General features: G+C 47.9%; 1 protein-coding gene across 1 annotated transcript in view; it reads left to right on the top strand.

Moving 5' to 3' along the window:
* The first annotated feature begins 15,094 nt into the window (after window positions 1–15,094).
* VWA3B (von Willebrand factor A domain containing 3B) overlaps window positions 15,095–19,090 on the top strand; it is a 430,059-nt gene continuing 426,063 nt past the window's right edge. Inside the window, exon 1 of the mRNA XM_069757817.1 lies at window positions 15,095–15,131. The gene's annotated coding sequence lies outside the window, so the exon portion shown is untranslated. The remainder of the gene's footprint in view (window positions 15,132–19,090) is intronic.

Here is a 19,090-nt window from a genome sequence, read left to right as displayed (position 1 = left end):
GAGCAGCAGCATAAGAACAGTTAGCGCTCGCTCCCTCTTGCGATTAAATTGAACGAATCGGATTGCATTCATCCAATTTAATCCTATGCTTGTGTTCTCAATGTCGTGTTTTTTTCCCTGCTCCAATCGGATAGGAAAAAAATGCAGCATGCTGCAACTGCATTCTGAATTCATATGGCATGCGCCCATATGAGTCTATGGGTGCGTGAGACATTGCACTGCACTTGGATATCACCGGAGTGCAGTGCGAATCCCGCTGATGCCGGCAGCAGAGGAGATGGAGAAATTATTTTCTCCGTCTCCCCCGCAGCTGTGCGGGAGGTTCGGGGCACTGTCCCTCAGCTCGATCTCGCAGCAGAGCAGGAGCCGAGTGTCCTTAGGCTTGGTTCCCATTGCGTTAATGGGAAAGCGCTAACGGACAGCGTTGCACGGCGAAATTAACGCCGTGCAACACGTCCGTTAGCGCGCCCATTCACGGCAATGGGAACGCGCAGCACTAGCGCGTGCCATGTTCGGCACGCGCTAGCGACGCGCCGGTGTTTCCTGGCGCGCCACGGACGCTGCTCGCAGCGTCCGAGGCGCGCCCGCGGTCCGTTCCCCGCTCTCGCAGATCGGGGATCTGCGAGAGCGGGGACGTTACCGCGACCCCGGGATGCGGCCACATTAAAAACATTGCGTTAGCGCAACCCGCTAGCGCTAAACGGGTTGCACTAACGCAATGTGACCCTAGCCTTAGCATATCACAGCCCATGCTCTCACATCGGATGTCATACTATGACCCCAGCCTTAAGAAAAGGTGGGTATTTGTTTTTCTATATTATTTTAACCATTTCCTGGCCAAAACGAATCTAGCAATATGTTGTCTGGCTGGAGCAAATGGAATCTCCAAAATTTTCCATTTAGCAGAATCTGATATGTTGGGGATATTCAAAACCGATTTGTTTCAAATTGATTCGCTCATCTCTACTGATCAGTTGTTGTTTTTTTTTCCTATTTTGATTGAATTGATGCAGATGTGTTTGCGTTATAGATACCAACCATTTGTAAGCACAGTAAATGAAATACCCGCTCTCCACCCTAGTGCGAGGTATACACTGCCTCATTCATTCACAATAGACGTCGTGAGTCACTAATAGAGCGATTATGTACTGGCGTGTAATAGACGGCACACCTCTTGTCAGCACAATCGGCAATGTAGGAGTCACTGCTTTTGCAAATAGCCAAGTATTTAACCCATCACTATAAACTGATTCTTAATGTACTGTAATTCAAGGGAAAAGAAAGCGGTCACTAGGGAGCGCTGTGAGGGTCACAGTTACCATTGAAAGCAAAAGGTCCACCGCAGCTCCAGCCGTTAACCTTCTAGGAGGATACAAAATGCAATAAATAGTAATAACGGTCCTAGGAGCGCTGGGAATGAGACCAAAACAAGGATTTTAGTGTTGAACCACAACGCGTTTCAACGGTTAAACCGTCTTCATCAGGTGGAAGTTTCCACTAAAATCCTTGTTTTAGTCTCATTCCCAGCGCTCCTAGGACCGTTATTACTATTTACTGTCTTAATGTACTGTAGACACATCAGAAATTCTTAGAAATCTTAAGTCCGAAGTCTTAGTTGCACATAGTTTCTTACAGTTTCTCTGTGTAAAAATGTCCAAACATTACAAATGGGAGCAGTGTAATATAGAAAAACAAAATGACTGATGCGTTCTTGTCATTGTGCACGTCAAGAATACTGTGGGGCTGCAGTACAGGTTTGGTAAATTTAGCACTGAAATGAGGAAAAAAGTCAGCCACTTAAAAAAAAAAAAGAGAAAAGTGGAATATTGACACCAGGGGAGGACATATCAATGGTGCAGCCATACAAGGGCTCAAGATGTAATTGGGGCACTAATACCTCAAAAGAAGGTGGAATTGTGCACTATGATGAGGTCCTGGGCTGCAAAGGGCCCATATATTGTTCTTGCACAGGGGCCCTTTTCTGTCTGTGTCCGCCAGTGACTGACATGTGCCTCAGCTTTGGAGAATAAGGCTGGGGCCACACAGTGTCTTAGGCCGGCGTCACACTGGCGTTTAAAACGGCCGAGTGCAATGCGATAAAAAATCGCATTGCACTCGGACCAATGTTAACATATGGGGCTGCTCCCAGCAGCAGACTTTTTGTCGGCCGTTTTCCTCGGTCCGAGACAATCGCAGCATGCTGCGATTGTCTCGGACCGAGGAAAACTCTCGGCTCACTCACACCCATATAAGCCTATGGGTGCGAGTGAGACAGCGCACACCACTCGGATAACATCCGAGTGATGTGCGCTATAAGCGGACCCCAGCAATGGAGGAGATGGAGAAATTCATTTCTCCGCCTCCTCTGCAGCTGTGCTCCGATCCTCCCTGTGCGAGAGAATCGGAGCACAGACGCATGACACTCGGCTCCTGCTCTTCTGCGAGCAGGAGCCGTGTGTCATTAGCATATTGCATCCGATGCTCTCGCATCGGATGCAATACGCTAGTGTGACGCCGGCCTTAGGCTGTGATACAGGTGGTGTGGCCAAAGATTGCTGTATGTGAGTAATTAGGGTCGCATTACGCCGCAGAAGGTACTGCAAATGTGACAAGCAACAAAAAAGTACACACGTTTGGTATTACTCTGTCCGAAACGGCTTGACTTATAAAACTATTACACTAGTTAACCCCTTTAGTAAACACCATATATAAAAAAAAAACAACAACTATGCTTTATCATACCACCGAACAAAAAGTGCAATATAACACGATCACTAAGATGAAGGCAAATAAAAATGGTACCGCTGAAAACGTCATGTGGTCTCGCAAAAAAGCAAGCCCCCATACAGCTCCATCAGCGGGAAAATAAAAGTTATAGCTCTCAGAATAAAGCAATGCAAAAAATATTTTTTTTCTAAAAATAGTTTTTATTGTGTAAAAGCGCCAAAACCTAAAAAATATAAATGTGGTATCGCTGTAATCGTACTGACCCGAAGAATCAATCTGCCTTATCAATTTTACAACACGTGGGACGACAAAAAAAAACCAAACAATTCATGAATTGCTGTTTTTTGTTCATTCTGTCTAACAAAAATCTGAATAGAAAGGGATCAAAAATGTCATGTGTCTGACAATGATACTAATAAAAACGTCAACTCGTCCCGCAAAAAAGAAACTGTCACATGACTCTGAAATGAAATATGGATTATAGAGCTCGAAATATGGGGATATGAAAGCCAGTTTTTGCAATAAAAAGCATCTTTTAGTGTGTGACAGCAGCAAAACATAAAAACCCACTATAAATCTGGTATCTCTGTAATCGCACCGACTCGAAGAATAAAGTCACCTAATCACTTATACTGCGTGAGGAACAGCGTAAAAAGATTAAAAATTCTTCACATGCTTTTTTTTCCATTCTGCCTCCCAAAGATCACAGTAAGGCTCGGCGCACATTTATCCAGCTAAACACTTATACCTGGATTTCCGTGTAATTATCTGAAATACGCGATTCAGACAGAACCCCTGGAGGAAGGTTTCCTATAATGAGGCAGATGAAGGGACTGTGGATGCTGTCTGACCTGTGATCTGGTGGTGTCTGTCTTTTTAGAGTTGTGTCGTCGGCCCCAGTTTTGTGCATTTCTGAAAAGGACACTGGTGAACAGAGGCCAGATGGAGTTCAGAGTAACTCTGCTGCCTCATTATAGTGAATGGATCCATCGGGGGTTTTATCTATCACGTCACCCAAAGATTTAGATGACAACCCCAAAGTAAGTGCTCAGTGTAGAGCGCTGGATAAATGTGATACCAAAAGTTATGTAAAATGTTCCCAATAAAAGCTTCAACTCAATCCACAAAAAAGCAAGTCCTCACTCAGGTCTGGGCTTCCACTTTACTGGCAGTACAGAGGCCCTGTAAAAGTGCTATAGCTCCTCGTCCCCCCCAAAAAATTCAGGTCTCCCAAATGTCCCCCTCCATTCTGAGCCTCACAGTGTGCCTAAACCACATTTAGCATACACAGCAGAGGTGTAGCTAGGGTCTTGGTACAGGGGGGGCGAAGCTTCTGAGTGGGCCCCTAACCAGGTAACCTTGATTACAACTCTGTGACGCACCCTAATAGTGGAGGAGAACCTCAGCAGATGACCGCGCTGTTACTGAAGATAATCTCTATATAACGACCAACATGGATATTACCGCCATATGGTCAGTGGTAAATACCAGCCCTACAGAACATATAAAAGATCACAGCAGTTACAGATAGTGACTTACCGCTGACATTCTTTATGATGGCGTCGTCATTTTTCCCGTCTTTTCCATCTGGCCCAGACCGACATGACTTCTTCCAGCCACGACTCGTCTGCAGAGAAAACAACAAAAACACATTTCACTTCTCATATTCCAGCCCCATCACCATCTATTCCCAACCTGAACAAACTCCTCATCCTGCTGATACCCCAATACTGAGCCGCTGCTGCCGTATGTGTCCCTAATGCTGCTCCTGATACCCCAATACTGAGCAGCTGCTGCCATATGTGTCCCTATTACTGCACCTGATACCCCAATACTGAACCGCTGCTGCCGTATGTGTCCCTATTACTGCACCTGCTGTGCGGTACTTTGTGTCTTCTAAATTCTAAAGCAACCCTCTATAATATAGTAATGCCAGGTGCAAGTGCCCTAGAAAACAGTGCCCATATTTTGTCCCCTAGAAAGTAATAATGCCCTGTGTGTCCCCATGATACTTACAGTAACCTGAGTTCCTCAATAACAATAAGTGCCCACTTAGCATCTAATAATGTAGCTCCTCTATACACAATATGATGCTCTTATACACAGTATAATGCCCCCTCACTGTATAGTACCACCCACAAAGTATACAGACCCCTTAGTAGCCCCCAAACTGTTTCATGGCTCCAACACTGTATGATGACCCCCTCACAGTAATCTCCACACTGTATGATGGCCCCCTAGATAGCCTCCATATAGCATAATGCACCAAATAGTCCACAATATAGTATAATGCACTCCCCATAGGCCTCCATATAGTATAATGCACTCCCCATAGGCCTCCACATAGTATAATGCACCAGATGGTCCTCAATATAGTATAATGCACTCCACATAGACAGACTCTATAGCATAAGGCAGCCCCCATAGGCAGACTCTATAGCATAAGACAGCCCCCATAGGCAGACTCTATAGCATAAGGCAGCCCCATAGGTAGACTGTCATAAGGCAGCACCCCCATAGGCAGACACTGTAATAAGGCAGCACCCCCATAGGCAGAATCTGTAATAAGGCAGCACCTCCATTAGTCAGACTCTGTAGTATAAGGCAGCACCCCCATAGTCAGACCCTGTAGTATAAGGCAGCACCCCCATAGGCAGAGACTGCAGTATAAGGCAGCACCCACATAGGCAGACCCTGTAATAAGGCGGCACCCCCATAGGCAGACCCTGTAATAAGGCAGCACCCCATAGGCAGACTGTAGTATAAGGCAGCACCCCTATAGGCATACTCTGTAGCATAAGGCAGCACCCCCTTAGGCAGACTCTGTAGTATAAGGCAGCACCCCCATAGTCAGACCCTGCAATAAGGCAGCACCCCCATAGGCAGACCCTGCAATAAGGCAGCACCCCCATAGGCAGACCCTGCAATAAGGCAGCACCCCCATAAGCAGACTTTGTAGTATAAGGCAGCACCCCAATAATCAGACCCTGTAATAAGGCAGCACACCCATAGGCAGAATCTGTAATAAGGCAGCACCCCATAGGCAAACTCTGTAGTATAAGGCAGCGCCCCATAATCAGACTCTGTAATAAGGCACAACCCCCATAGTCAGACCCTGTAGTATAAGGCAGCACCCCCATAGGCAGACCCTGTAATAAGGCAGCACCCCATAGGCAGACTCTGCAGCATAAAGCAGCACCCCCATAGACAGACTCTGTAGTATAAGGCAGCACCCCCATATGCAGACCATGTAATAAGGCAGCACCCCCATAGGCAGACCCTGTAATAAGGCAGCACCCCCATAGTCAGACTCTGTGGTATAAGGCAGCACCCCCATAGGAAGACTCTGTAGTATAAGGCAGCACCCCCATAGGCAGACTGTAGTATAAGGCAGCAGCACCCCCATAGGCAGACCCTGCAATAAGGCAGCACCCCCATAGGCAGGCCTTGCAATAAGGCAGCACCCCCATAGGCAGACCCTGCAATAAGGCAGCACCCCCATAGGCAGACTCTGTAGTATATGGCAGCACCCCCATAGTCAGACTCTGTAATAAAGCGGCACCCCCATAGCCAGACCCTGTAGTATAAGGCAGCACCCCCATAGGCAGAGACTGCAGTATAAGGCAGCACCCCCATAGGCAGACCCTGTAATAAGGCGGCACCCCCATAGGCAGACCCTGTAATAAGGCAGCACCCCCATAGGCAGACTGTAGTATAAGGCAGCACCCCCATAGGCATACTCTGTAGTATAAGGCAGCACCCCCTTAGGCAGACTCTGTAGTATAAAGCATATAAAGAAGAAAAGGCAGCATCCATACCAGGTGATGATAATCCAAAAATAAGTCCTTTATTCCGCCATAGTGAAAAATACAACGTTTCGGCCTGGTTGGCCTTTGTCAAGTGTCTAGTATAAGGCAGCACCCCCATAGTCAGACTCTGTAGTATAAGGCAGCAACCCCATAGGCAGACCCTGTAGTATAAGGCAGCACCCACATAGGCAGACTCTGTAGTATAAGGCAGCACCCCCATAGGCAGACCCTGTAATAAGGCAGCACCCATAAAAAAAATACTCACCTCTCTTCTTCCAGATTCCTGCGCTGCTCCCTGCTCCCGCTCACCTTTGGACCATGGGCACCAGGCAGTGACGTCATCGTGCCCTGTCAGTGTCGGCGACGTCAGACGCTGACAGAGGGATGATGGGAGAAGGAGCATAACGCTCCTTGTCCCATCAATGCGGTCAGCTCTAGTGGCATGTAGCCGATACAGCTGAACCAGTGATGATGCTCAGGGGCCCGTAGTGGCCGGCTGCAGAGCAAGGAGATCAATTCCCCCTGCTCTTCAGCTACTGCCAATACAGTTACAGTAGCGTAGCTCCGGGTGGGCCCCCTCTGTGCATCGGGCCCGGGGAGATGGCCCCCTCTGCTGCCCTGGTAGCTATGCTACTGATACACACGTTTGGCATTTCTGTATTGATGAGAGCCCGCCTAATTTACAGGTGAGTATCTCCAGAAGCATGAGCTGGGCATGACATACTGGGCGCTACAATAGCAGATTAGTAATTTTCACTCTGCAATATCCACTGCTGCTTGTTTCTGTAAAATACCCATGGAGTCCAAATAGAATAAAAAGATAAATTCCCAAAGGGGTATAATTTCCAAAATGGAGGGTGGATTCTGCTTTTCTAGCACTTAGGGGCGCTGTATATGGAGTCTACAAACTAATCTAGGAAAATCTGCACAGAGGAGGCAAATAGCACTCCGTTCCTCCCGAGTGTCTCCGTATAGCTAAGTAGTACTGTACAGCCACATATGGTGTATTTGTACATTGATCAGAAATTGTGGGATAAATTTTGGTGCCATTTTAACTAAATTATTTTTTCTTCACTGCCCAATGGTATAAAATTTGGTGACACACCTGTGGTGTCAATATGATCACTAGACCCCTAGATGATTTCATAGAGAGGTGTAGTTTTGCAAAATGGGGTCACTTATGAGTGGGGTCTGCTGTTCTGGCACCTCAGGGGCTCTGCCAATGTGACATGGCACACGCAAAAAAAGTGCAGCAAAATCTGAACACCAATATGGTACTTCTTCCCTTCTGAGCTTTGCACTGTGCCTCCAATAGTAGTTTTCGACCACATATGGGGCAACTTTGTACTCAGGAGAAATAGCACAACAAATTTTGGGGCCCATTTTCTCCCATTATCCTTCTGAAAATGCTAAATTTGGGGCTAAAAACATTTGTGGGGAAAAATGTTTTTTTTTTTTTTATTTCACAGCTCAACGTTATAAACTTCTATGAAGCACCTGGCCATTCAAGGTGCTCATCACACACAAGTTCCCTCAGGGGTCTAGTTTCCAAAATGGCATCACTTGTGGGGGTTTTCCACTGTTTAGGCACATCAGGGGCTCTGCAAACACAACACGGCGTCCGCCAATTATTCCAGTAAATTTTGTGTTCAAAAAGTCAAATGGCGCTCCTTACCTTCCAAGCCCTGCTGTGCACCCAAACAGTAATTTTTTCCCCACATATGGAGTATCTGCATACTCAGGAGCAATTTCACAACAAATTGCACGACCCATTTTCTCCTGATACCCTTGTGAAAGTAAAAAAAAGTGGGTCTAAAGGAAATTTTGTGAAGAAAAATTAAATGTATATATTTTTCCTTCCATTAATTCTCATGAAGCACCTGATAAACTTCTTGAATGTGGTTTTGAGTACCTGGAAGGGTGCAGTTTTTAGAATGGTGTCACTTTTGGGTATTTTCTGTCATATAGACCCCTCAAAGTCACTTTAAATGAGATGTGGTCCCTGAAAAAAAAATACAGTTTTGTAAATTTTGTTAAAATGAGAAATCGCTGGCCAACTTTTAACAATCATAACTTCCTAACAAAAAAAGAATTGTTTCAAAAATTGTGCTGATGTAAAGTAGACATGTGGGAAATGTTATTTATTAACTATTTTCGTGACATCTCTGTGATTTAAGGGCATAAAAATAATGAAAATTGTAAAATTCATAAATAAACTTAAGTCATATCAAAGAAATTTAACTGCTAACATGAAGTACTATATGTCACGAAAAAACGCTCTCAGAATTACTGGGATACGTTGATGCAACGTTCCTCAAATATTGTCTCAAATTTTCTCTTCTCTGTGGTCATGTGGTAGTTCTTATTGGTCTAAATCTCCTCCAGACTGATAAAGTGACAGTGGTCAGAATTTAGAAAATTGTCCCGGTCAGGAAGGTGCAAGCAGGCTTTGGGGTGGAGGGGTTAAATGCCAGACTGAAGACCTGCAGCACCTGTGTGGTCCAGAAAGGGAGGAGGGCGCCCTCTGTGAGGCCGGTTTCACACGTCAGTGGCTCCAGTACGTGAGGTGACAGTTTCCTCACGTACCGGAGACACTGACTCACGTAGACACATTAAAATCAATGTGTCTCTGCACATGTCAGCATGTTTTCACGGACCGTGTGTCCGTTTGGAAAACACAGAGACATGTCAGTGTTCGAGGGAGCGCACGTATTACACGGACCCATTAAAGTCAATGGGTCCGTGTAAAACACGTACCGCACACGGATGCTGTCCGTGTGCAGTCCGTTTGCCGTGCAGGAGACAGCGCTACTGTAAGCGCTGTCCCCCCAGCTTGTGGTAATGAAGCCCCATTCATTTCTTCTCTCCAGCAGCGTTCACTGGAGAGAAGGAATGGAAAATCTTTTTTTTTTTTTTTGCTGTTGTTAAAATAAAGTTCCCGGTAATCAGACCCCCTCCCACCCCCTGTGCGCCCGCCCATCCATAGGGGTGGAGCCGCATATTCATCACTGTAATAAGTGGCACCACGTGACCGCTCATACAGGAAGAGCTGCGACGCTAAGAGGAAGCATCGAGGGAGCTGGGTAAGTATTTTAAGGCAAGCGGGCAGGCGAACAGGGGGTGGGAGGGGGGAGATTACCGGGAACTTTATTTTAACAAAAGAAAAAAATGATTTTTCATTCCTTCTCTCCAGCGAACGCTGCTGGGAAGAAGGAATGAATTCTGGATTCAGCACCCAAAGCAGGGGACAGCGCTTAACTCTAGCGCTGTCTCCTGCACGGTGCGTGTGGTACCCAGTCGGCACACGGACGGCACACAGCTGCCGCATGTGTGCCACACTGATGTGCCACGTGAGCACACGAACACGGATAACTCCGGTACCGGAATTATCTGGACGTGTGGGACAGGCCTGAGGAAAATAAACATTCTGTAGGTGTTGGAATGCAGCAATAGTAGTAGTAAAACATTAAGAACTATATATACATTTGGTAATGCTGTAATCAGACCAACTCAGAGAATTGTTTGATATCACATGTAGGAGCAAAAACAACACAAAAACATGCCAAGCTTTATACATACGCCAAAGAGTGCCATAAAAAGTACATCTCAGCACAATAAAAAGGTAGGGCTCTCGAAATGCAACAATGAAAAGGCCACCCATTACAGGGCGGTCATCACTTCCTCTGCCTCATTGCTGTGGGGCAGTGTGTCTGGAGGACGGCCAGCTCAGACCCCGCCATACCGCAGGGACGTGGGCGCTGCCTAGTGACGACCACTTACAGGGGGCTACTAAACAGACTCAGCGAGCACCATGCTCAGCCATGCTGCTAGACCGCTGCGGTGGCCAGTAACCTAGACAACGAGCAGGAAACAACATTAAAAATTCCTCTGCTCTTAGAATAAAGAGGGTTTTTAATCAGATTAAAAGAGCTAAATATAGTTTTACAATTTTAACTATTATTACTGTTGCGACAACCTCGTAAGGGGTTAAAAGTATTGTAAAACTCTATGGCCACATTCACACAGTCAGGATTTTAAATCAGTCCATGTAAGCCAAAACCAGGAGTGGAACACTAAGAGGAAAAGTATAATAGAAACATATGCACCACTTCTGAATTTATCACCCACCCCTGGTTTTGGCTTACAAACACTGCCTCAGGGCAGTCCCACACGTCCAGATAATTCCGGTACCGGAAAAATCGGTACCGGAATTATCCATGTCCGTGTGCCCGTGCGTTTCTGTGGCACATCAGTGTGGCACAAGTGTGCCGCCTGTGTGCCCACTTGGTACCACACGCACCGTGCAGGAGACAGCGCTAAAGTTTAGCGCTGTCCCCTGCATCTGGTGCTGAAGCCGCGATTCATATCTTCGGTGCAGCAGTGTTTGCTGTAGAGAAGATATGAATAATCCTTTTTTTTTTGTTTCTTGTGTTTACAATAAAGATCCATGTCCCCACCCCCCTCCCACCCCCTGTGCGCCCGCCCACTGTTATTAAAATACTCACCCGGCTCCCTCGCTGGCGCTGCTTCCTGTCCTGGCCGCACCTTCTACTGTATGAGCAGTCACGTGGGGCTGCTCATTTACAGTAATGAATATGCGGCTCCACCCCTATGGGAGGTGGAGCCGCATATTCATGACTGTAATCGGGGGCCCCACCTGACCGCTCATACAGTAGAAGATGCAGCCGGACAGGAAGCAGCGCCAGCGAGGGATTCGGGTATTTTAATAACAGCGGGCGGGCGCACAGGGGGTGGGAGGGGGGTGGGGACATGGATCTTTATTGTAAACACAAGAAACAAAAAAAAAAGGAATATTCATATCTTCTCTACAGCAAACACTGCTGCACCGAAGATATGAATCGCGGCTTCAGCACCAGTGGGGGGGACAGTGCTTACTGTAGCGCTGTCTCCTGCACGGCACACGGACTGCACACGGACAACGTCCGTGTGCGGTACGTTTTACACGAACCCATTGACTTTAATGGGTCCGTGTAATCCGTGCGCTCCCACAAACACTGACATGTCTCCGTGTTTTGCACACGGAGACACGGTCTGCAAAAAATCAATGACATCTGCACAGATGCATTGATTTTAATGTGTCTACGTGTGTCAGTGGCTCCGGTACGTGAGGAAACTGTCACCTCACGTACCGGAGCCACTGACTTATGAAACCGGCCTCAGTGTGGGATTGTCCTCCTCTGGCATTGCTGTGGGCCCTCTTGTGCTATATACGGGGTCTTCGGCTCTGCTGAGGGCAATGTGTTTCTCATGATGGAGGTTACAGGAGGGCTTTGTTATAAGGACACGCTGCGCAGATCCCCGTGGTAAGCTTGCCTGCGACCTGTGAGCGATCATGCTGATACAGGCGCCAGGCACGTGTACTGCAGCGTAAATGCCTGCAGCTGTCAGCCCCACGGCAGGCACAGGAAAGAAAGGACACCGCTGCTCCACCATTACCGGCGGCGACAATGAGGAGCGCGACCCCCGGGCTGCACACAGCATGGAAGGAAGGGTCTGCTTCATCCAGCCACACCTTCTGTCCCGCCCCCGAAACTAGCCACACCTCCTGCCCCGCTCTAATACATCTACACCTTCTGTCCCGCCCCCGAAACTAGCCACACCTCCTGCCCCGCTCTAATACATCTACACCTTCTGTCCCGCCCCCGAAACTAGCCACACCTCCTGCCCCGCTCTAACACATCTACACCTTCTGTCCCGCCACCGAAACTAGCCACACCTCCTGCCCCGCTCTAACACATCTACACCTTCTGTCCCGCCCCCGAAACTAGCCACACCTCCTGCCCCGCTCTAACACATCTACACCTTCTGTCCCGCCCCCGAAACTAGCCACACCTCCTGCCCCGCTCTAACACATCTACACCTTCTGTCCCGCCCCAGAAACTAGCCACACCTCCTGCCCCGCTGTAACACATCTACACCTTCTGTCCCGCCCCCGAAACTAGCCACACCTCCTGCCCCGCTCTAACACATCTACACCTTCTGTCCCGCCCCAGAAACTAGCCACACCTCCTGCCCCGCTGTAACACATCTACACCTTCTGTCCCGCCCCCGAAACTAGCCACACCTCCTGCCCAGCGCTAACACATCTACACCTTCTGTCCCGCCCCCGAAACTAGCCACACCTCCTGCCCCGCTGTAACACATCTACACCTTCTGTCCCGCCCCCGAAACTAGCCACACCTCCTGCCCCGCTCTAACACATCTACACCTTCTGTCCCGCCCCCGAAACTAGCCACACCTCCTGCCCAGCTCTAACACATCTACACCTTCTGTCCCGCCCCCGAAACTAGCCACACCTCCTGCCCAGCGCTAACACATCTACACCTTCTGTCCCGCCCCCGAAACTAGCCACACCTCCTGCCCCGCTCTAACACATCTACACCTTCTGTCCCGCCCCAGAAACTAGCCACACCTCCTGCCCCGCTGTAACACATCTACACCTTCTGTCCCGCCCCCGAAACTAGCCACACCTCATGCCCAGCGCTAACACATCTACACCTTCTGTCCCGCCCCCGAAACTAGCCACACCTCCTGCCCCGCTCTAACACATCTACACCTTCTGTCCCGCCCCCGAAACTAGCCACACCTCCTGCCCAGCGCTAACACATCTACACCTTCTGTCCCGCCCCCGAAACTAGCCACACCTCCTGCCCCGCTCTAACACATCTACACCTTCTGTCCCGCCCCCGAAACTAGCCACACCTCCTGCCCCGCTCTAACACATCTACACCTTCTGTCCCGCCCCCGAAACTAGCCACACCTCCTGCCCAGCTCTAACACATCTACACCTTCTGTCCCGCCCCCGAAACTAGCCACACCTCCTGCCCAGCGCTATCACATCTACACCTTCTGTCCCGCCCCCGAAACTAGCCACACCTCCTGCCCCGCTCTAACACATCTACACCTTCTGTCCCGCCCCAGAAACTAGCCACACCTCCTGCCCCGCTGTAACACATCTACACCTTCTGTCCCGCCCCCGAAACTAGCCACACCTCCTGCCCAGCGCTAACACATCTACACCTTCTGTCCCGCCCCCGAAACTAGCCACACCTCCTGCCCCGCTCTAACACATCTACACCTTCTGTCCCGCCCCCGAAACTAGCCACACCTCCTGCCCAGCGCTAACACATCTACACCTTCTGTCCCGCCCCCGAAACTAGCCACACCTCCTGCCCCGCTCTAACACATCTACACCTTCTGTCCCGCCCCCGAAACTAGCCACACCTCCTGCCCCGCTCTAACACATCTACACCTTCTGTCCCGCCCCCGAAACTAGCCACACCTCCTGCCCCGCTCTAACACATCTACACCTTCTGTCCCGCCCCCGAAACTAGCCACACCTCCTGCCCAGCGCTAACACATCTACACCTTCTGTCCCGCCCCCGAAACTAGCCACACCTCATGCCCAGCTCTAACACAGCCTCACCTTCTGTCCCGCCCCCGAAACTAGCCACACCTCCTGCCCCGCTCTAACACATCTACACCTTCTGTCCCGCCCCCGAAACTAGCCACACCTCATGCCCAGCTCTAACACAGCCTCACCTTCTGTCCCGCCCCCGAAACTAGCCACACCTCATGCCCAGCTCTAACACAGCCTCACCTTCTGTCCCGCCCCCGAAACTAGCCACACCTCCTGCCCCGCTCTAACACATCTACACCTTCTGTCCCGCCCCCGAAACTAGCCACACCTCCTGCCCAGCGCTAACACATCTACACCTTCTGTCCCGCCCCCGAAACTAGCCACACCTCCTGCCCCGCTCTAACACATCTACACCTTCTGTCCCGCCCCCGAAACTAGCCACACCTCCTGCCCAGCGCTAACACATCTACACCTTCTGTCCCGCCCCCGAAACTAGCCACACCTCATGCCCAGCTCTAACACAGCCTCACCTTCTGTCCCGCCCCCGAAACTAGCCACACCTCATGCCCAGCTCTAACACAGCCTCACCTTCTGTCCCGCCCCCGAAACTAGCCACACCTCCTGCCCCGCTCTAACACATCTACACCTTCTGTCCCGCCCCCGAAACTAGCCACACCTCCTGCCCAGCGCTAACACATCTACACCTTCTGTCCCGCCCCCGAAACTAGCCACACCTCATGCCCAGCTCTAACACAGCCTCACCTTCTGTCCCGCCCCCGAAACTAGCCACACCTCCTGCCCCGCTCTAACACATCTACACCTTCTGTCCCGCCCCCGAAACTAGCCACACCTCCTGCCCCGCTCTAACACAGCCTCACCTTCCGTACCTCCCCTGACACCCAGCCACATTGCACGTCTCGCACCTCATACACGGCCACGCCTTCTGTCCCGCCCCTCAAGCAGAGCCACACTTCCCGCCTCGCACCTCATACACAGCCACGCCTTCTGTCCCGCCCCTCAAGCACAGCCACACCTCCCGCCTCGCACCTCTTACACAGCCTCACCTAATTCTCCGCCCCTCAAGCATAGCCGCACCTCCATTCCCCCCTTCACGTCTAGCCATACTTCAATCCCGCCCTTCATACTGATTGGCCAGAACTTAGCAACCACCGTTTCTATGGTCAACAAGTGGAGTCGGTGACCTGATGGTGCAGGTAAGCAATGTGTTATGTGTGTACCGGGATATGACGTGTTCTGGTTACCGTAGAATCGCACAATGACCACCGACATGTAACGAGTCTGCTGCGCTATGGCCGCGCCGGTCACTGCTGCAGATAAAGTAGCGATCATGGGGGAAGGAGTGACCAAGAGGATAGTACTGATCATGGGGCGGTAGGAATTATAGGGCACAATACTAGTCATGGGGCAGGAGTGATCATAGGGAGAATAAAGATGTTAGGGGCAAACATGGTCATGGGAATAGTGGTGATCACCGGCAGGAGAGATCATGGGGGTAGTAGTGGTCAAGACCGATAGTGATTATAGGCCAGGAGTGGTCATGGGGGCAGGAATAGTCCTGGCTGGGCAGTAATCAGGATCATGTCCTGCGTTCAGCGATTTCATTGATCAACACTATGGTCAGCCATCCAGTCTGCAGTCATAACCACAATCCACTAGTGGACTAGCCACCTCCAAAACCCAATACTTATTCACAAACACCATACATATTTGTAGGTGAAAAAGAGGCGTAAGCAGATATAAAATCATATACACTTTATTTAAGATAAAGAATAAAAAAACAAGACAAGGACACTCATAAAATACTGATAGCCAACAGGACAGAGTATTTAAGCTTTTGATTTATATAAAGCCACAAAACGCACCCTATTTACCTAAACAGGATATTAGTGGTAAGGACATACTTATATATCGAAGGAAAGTCTAGTAAATCTTCTTGGAAAAACATACAGATATTATTAGTATATAGGCTATCACAGCCCCATCAATCTCTAAACTGCATGCTTTAATCTAGAAAAGTGTCCTGTGCAAAAGATATAGCAGAGCCGCCTAACACAGCCTGCATGGCCGGCAGATAAAACACTTGCCAGTAGCCACTATAATACATAGTTCTAATTAGCAGTACCATGAGACAAATATCTCTTATCGGCTCTATCCTACCCGGCTCTGATCACTATTACAACCTGCATAAATGGCGCACAAAACCATTAGTATTGGCTATATCATACTGGGCTAACGTCCTATGCAACTTACATATATTATGCTTCCTGTCCTGTCCGCACACCAGTAGCCCCGACAGCGCCGTTTCGCCTCCGTGGCTTCCTCAACATGGGGGTCTGCATGTACGCTGCATCTCCTGCTCTCTATATACTGCCGTCCACAGCTGATTTTGATGTCGGCGTACCCGACTTGCATCTGCGCATGCGCCAATGACGAACTTCCCCTATCGTGAACAGTGACCTCATTTCCTCCGCGCCTGCGTCACGCTCTGCGTCGCCTAATGTGAGCGGAGCAAGAAGTCACAGGGGCATTCCCAAAGGCGCATGCGTCAACCGGACGCCGAAATCTTTGTATTTTATAACAGAACAACTAAGATCTATGAGACGTGGACTACAACCATTAAAACTTCATAAATTAATCCCTAGTGCTACATGATAAAAGTGCTAGCATATAGTACTCTAACAAATACACAATGATTATTTAATCAAACATTATAAATATACAAAAATGAATACACAAGATATTCATAGTAAATACATAAATGAAAATAATATAAATAAATACTCTGATACACAATTATATAAGGTGCATTAAGTGATATATAAACACTAATCCCCCCACTCCTAAAAATACATTATCTTTTACAAAAAAATATATAAGAGACCAGGTCCCATTACACGTAAATGTCCATAGACTGACTTAACAATATTAACTTTATCAATTTTATTAATACAGGAATAATTCACAAAGTGATAATACGGAAAGATATTATTTCCAATAATTGTTCACATCTATGTATTCTTCAAAATGCAGAGGATATCTTGTATTATGTGAGGAACATCTCCTACATACGGATACTCCTATAACTAGGGATAAAAAAACAACAATGGTAAATAACAAGACAAACACCATACATACGCAAACAATTAAAAACAGGAAAAACGTGGAAGACTAATATAATATTGAGTCTTAAAAGTCTAATATTACAATAGAGACCTCTATTCACAAAAATGCGTTGAACCCTAAACTTTCATTGAGGCCTTTTGGGGCCATAGTCCCTAGTAAGTAGATCCACCTACTTTCTTTTTGAGCTAATGTCCTTCCGAGATTACCCCCTCTGGGGCCTAGGCACACCTGACTTCTTGCTCCGCTCACATTAGGCGACGCAGAGCGTGACACGCTCTGCGTTCCAGGCGCGGAGGAAATGAGGTCACTGTTCACGATAGGGGAAGTTCGTCATTGGCGCATGCGCAGATGCAAGCCGGGTACGCCGACATCAAAATCAGCTGTGGACGGCAGTATATAGAGAGCAGGAGATGCAGCGTACATGCAGACCCCCATGTTGAGGAAGCCACGGAGGCGAAACGGCGCTGTCGGGGCTACTGGTGTGCGGACAGGCAGGAAGCATAATATATGTAAGTTGCATAGGACGTTAGCCCAGTATGATATAGCCAATACTAATGGTTTTGTGCGCCATTTATGCAGGTTGTAATAGTGATCAGAGCCGGGTAGGATAGAGCCGATAAGAGATATTTGTCTCATGGTACTGCTAATTAGAACTATGTATTATAGTGGCTACTGGCAAGTGTTTTATCTGCCGGCCATGCAGGCTGTGTTAGGCGGCTCTGCTATATCTTTTGCACAGGACACTTTTCTAGATTAAAGCATGCAGTTTAGAGATTGATGGGGCTGTGATAGCCTATATACTAATAATATCTGTATGTTTTTCCAAGAAGATTTACTAGACTTTTCTTCGATATATAAGTATGTCCTTACCACTAATATCCTGTTTAGGTAAATAGGGTGCGTTTTGTGGCTTTATATAAATCAAAAGCTTAAATACTCTGTCCTGTTGGCTATCAGTATTTTATGAGTGTCCTTGTCTTGTTTTTTTATTCTTTATCTTAAATAAAGTGTATATGATTTTATATCTGCTTATGCCTCTTTTTCACCTACAAATATGTATGGTGTTTGTGAATAAGTATCCAGTCTGCAGTGGCTGATAACAGGGAGCACTAGAGCACGTGCTGTAAGAGTGCAGTAGTGTTTTTAGCTTAGGTATACACACAGAGAACATGCTATTTCATGGGTGGATACTTGCAGTTAAAGACCTGTGTCTGGACCCCTCCACTATACCCTACACTTAAATTCACACTAGCTACACATATATCCAATCACTGATAGAAAATGCCCATACAGGGGCTTGTTAAAAATTGGAATATCATCAAGAAGTTAAATTATTTCAGTTCTTCAATACAAAAAGTGAAACTCATATAATAGAATCATTACAAACAGAGTGATCTATTTCAAGTGTTTATTTTTGTTAATGTTGATGATTATGGCTTACAGCCAATGAAAACCCAAAAGTCATTATCTCAGTAAATTAGAATAATTAACAGAAAACACCTGCAAAGGCTACCTAAGCATTTAAAAAGGTCCCCTAGTCTGTTTCAGTAGGTTCCACAATCATGGGGAAGACTGCTGACTTGACAAATGTCCAGAAGGCAGTCATTGACACATTCCACAAGGAGGGAAAGCCGCAAAAGGTCATTATTAAAGAAAGCTGTTCAGAGAGCTGTATCCAAGCATATTAATGGAAGGTTGAGTGGAAGGAAAAAGTGTGGTAGGAAAAGGTGCGCAAGCAACCGCGATAACCGCAGCCTTGTAAGGATTGTTAAGAAAAGGCCATTCAAAAATTTGGGGGGAGATTCACAAGGTGTGGACTGCTGCTGGAGTCACTGCTTCAAGAACCACCACTCACAGACGTGCCCAGAACATTAGCTACAAGTGTCGCATTCCTTGTGTCAGGCCACTCATGACCAATAGACAACTCCAGAAATGTCCTACCTGGGCCAAGGAGAAAAAGAACTGGACTGTTGCTCAGTGGTCCAAGGTGTTTCCAGATGAAAGTCAATTTTGCATTTCATTTGGAAAT

Source organism: Ranitomeya imitator, chromosome 3 (genome assembly GCF_032444005.1).
Source record: "Ranitomeya imitator isolate aRanImi1 chromosome 3, aRanImi1.pri, whole genome shotgun sequence".
Taxonomy (NCBI): Eukaryota; Metazoa; Chordata; class Amphibia; order Anura; family Dendrobatidae; genus Ranitomeya; species Ranitomeya imitator.
This window is presented reverse-complemented; position numbering and strand designations above follow the sequence as displayed.